This window comes from Leguminivora glycinivorella, chromosome 17 (genome assembly GCF_023078275.1).
Source record: "Leguminivora glycinivorella isolate SPB_JAAS2020 chromosome 17, LegGlyc_1.1, whole genome shotgun sequence".
NCBI lineage: Eukaryota > Metazoa > Arthropoda > Insecta > Lepidoptera > Tortricidae > Leguminivora > Leguminivora glycinivorella.
This window is the reverse complement of record NC_062987.1, coordinates 12,190,480-12,193,272: the sequence shown is the minus strand read 5'-3', so window position 1 is coordinate 12,193,272 and position 2,793 is coordinate 12,190,480. Positions and strand designations below refer to the sequence as shown.

Sequence of the window (2,793 nt, the reverse complement as noted above, 5' to 3'; positions counted from 1 at the left end):
TTACATGTATTTCTACTTTCATAGAAAACGACCACAGAGCTTGGGACGTTAACTTGCCAAAAATAACCTTTGCTATCAATAACTCACGAAGCGAAGTTACTAATTTCACGCCTTCCTTTCTTGTTTACGCGCGAGAGTTAGTAACGTGCGGTTCGCACTACGTAGATAACGACCTTTCCAATGAAGTAATTTTTCTACCTCGCAGTATTTATGCCGAAAATGTTGGTCCCATGGCAAATATATTTGATGAAGTCCAAACTCGTCTTTGGCAAGCTCACGCAAGAAACACCTCTCGCTACAACTTAAGACGCCTACCAACCGAATTCAACGTCAATGACATAGTTTGGAGAAAAACCTATTATCAAAGTGATAAAGACCATTATTTTAGCAAGAAGTTGGCACCGAAGTTTTTAGAATGTAAAATAGTACGTAAAAGGTCTCCTCTAGTCTACGACTTGCAAGATACGTCTGGCAAAGATTTGGGCACTTGGCATATTAAGGACCTCAAACTAGTAAGACGCTCAAGATAATAATTGAATTTAGTACAAATACATATATAAATAGAGTTTAGTTTAGTGTACCTATCGGATTTTTTCATTAAGGTGAACAAAAATCCTTCCCTAGGGAGCAGGGTAACTGTAGCGTTAATTATTTCTTAGTGAATTATAAGAATTAAAATAAATATATTCTCATATATTTACAACATTTAATCTTGTCGTTATGACAAATAAATAGGAAATGATAAGTATCGACGTCGATACTGTCGATACTATCGACTTTCCCAATCCCGCGGACTTGTTTACGCGATATCGCCGGCGCCATGTTATAACGGTGCCTCGGCCCGGACAAGAGATCAAACTGCAGCGCGGTGCGCACGTCGCTCGTGCACAGATATGGGCCGCGCCCTTGAATCGTCATGTGTGAATTTTTAATAGTTATATGAAACCTAAAATACATAGTTAATTTATAAAAGGTGCATCTCGTTTGTTACGACACTTCATTACAAATCAAGTGCATATATTCCCCCACTTTGGGTAAGTTTGAACACATACCTATCTTAGTTTTAAGTTTCCACTGCTTCGAAGCTGGTGACCTAGCCATACATTGTGAATGCTATTGCACTATCTATGTACAAAATACCTTTAGCCTTTTAGTTTTAATGGGCATAACTTTATTGCATACCTAATACCTATTATGTATAGTCATAACCTTCTAGCCTCCATACTATCGCGCCTTGCCAATAGCAGCCTTACGCTTATGCCTTTAAATCATAATCATCTCCGTTCTGAATCATCATTTATCGACCGCCACAGACAAACTGAATTAGTTTTAATAACTAGGTACTAGAATGCCTTTGTAAATGTGGCGGGACGATCCACGAGTACATTAAGACTCCGGAGCCTAACACAGTGGAATAAAATTCCAGGGACTACTCGACGGGCTCACTACTATCACGCCCGCAAACCTTCACCCTGCCTGGACGCCTCTGCCCGCTCGCGTCGAACGCCGCGTCACACGCCACTACCGACGCCAGGACGCCAGGACAGTAACGCTCAGCTACGCTGCGATCCATTTGCCATCACCACCGTAGGCCTACGACCCACGTCCCTAAATAGACCTAATAAATAGATTTAACACTTTGTAGCCTAGACTTCTTTCTCAGAACTGCCCTAGATACCTATCGCTACAAGGTATAATTATATTTGTTTTAAATATCGTGAATGTTCAAATCACCGTTTGTTTTATAAACGAACAAAACACAAATAATAACCTAACCACAAAATTAAAATTTTGAAAAAACCCCCATCCGCGACCCCTTCGGCCGTTTTCGAAACCGTAGGTTCGAAACCAGTAGAGAAAACGGAATTATTTTTCTTTTTTGGAAACCTGGTTTCGAATCAAGAATAATAATTCTGTTTTCTCTACTGGTTTCCAATACAGAATGTACAGTCTTCTTATGAAACTCAGTCATAGATATAACAGATATGCATTAAAACTATTTAGTTATAGCTTTGAAATTCAAAGTCACACGAAATAAGAACTTCACTTAGACGTCAGATAGCTAACAATTGTGCGTGGAATTACAAATCTGGTATTTATGCAACAAATTTATCTCTTTAACCAATATGGAAAACGCAAATCCGTTGAGGAGAGCAATGGTGGAAGAAAATAAATGTCTTTTTAACGGGTGCTATGAAGTAAATCTCCACCGGCCTTCAGATTTTCATTATTTTATTTATAACAGTGAATAAAATGCATACGGGTGAATAGATAGGCAAATTTTAAATAAAATAAGTGATTAATTAATATCTCAGTTATTTATTTTATAGCTACTGTAATCCAGAAGAAACTGTAAGTTGCACGTGTTGTAGTACACTTTTGAATATATTAACTACATCTTGCGTAAGTTTGGGCCGGTGGAGATTTACTTCATAGCACCCGTTAAAAAGACATTTATTTTCTTCCACCATTGCTCTCCTCAACGGATTTGCGTTTTCCATATTGGTTAAAGAGATAAATTTGTTGCATAAATACCAGATTTGTAATTCCACGCACAATTGTTAGCTATCTGACGTCTAAGGAAGTTCTTATTTCTTGTGACTTTGAATTTCAAAGCTATAACTAAATAGTTTTAATGCATATCTGTTATATCTATGACTGAGTTTTAGAAGAAGACTGTACATTCTGTATTGGAAACCAGTAGAGAAAAACAAAGCGAATTATTATTCTTGATTCGTAGAGAAAACAGAATTATTATTCTTGATTCGAAACCAGGTTTCCAAAAAAGAAAAA

At 37.5% G+C, this 2,793-nt stretch overlaps 1 long non-coding RNA gene across 1 annotated transcript; it reads left to right on the top strand.

Moving 5' to 3' along the window:
• The first annotated feature begins 638 nt into the window (after positions 1–638).
• LOC125235301 lies at positions 639–1,644 on the top strand. Its single transcript, XR_007178066.1, has 2 exons — positions 639–1,034; positions 1,427–1,644. It is a non-coding gene; the product is annotated as an uncharacterized LOC125235301 (long non-coding RNA).
• The last annotated feature ends 1,149 nt before the right edge of the window (positions 1,645–2,793 follow it).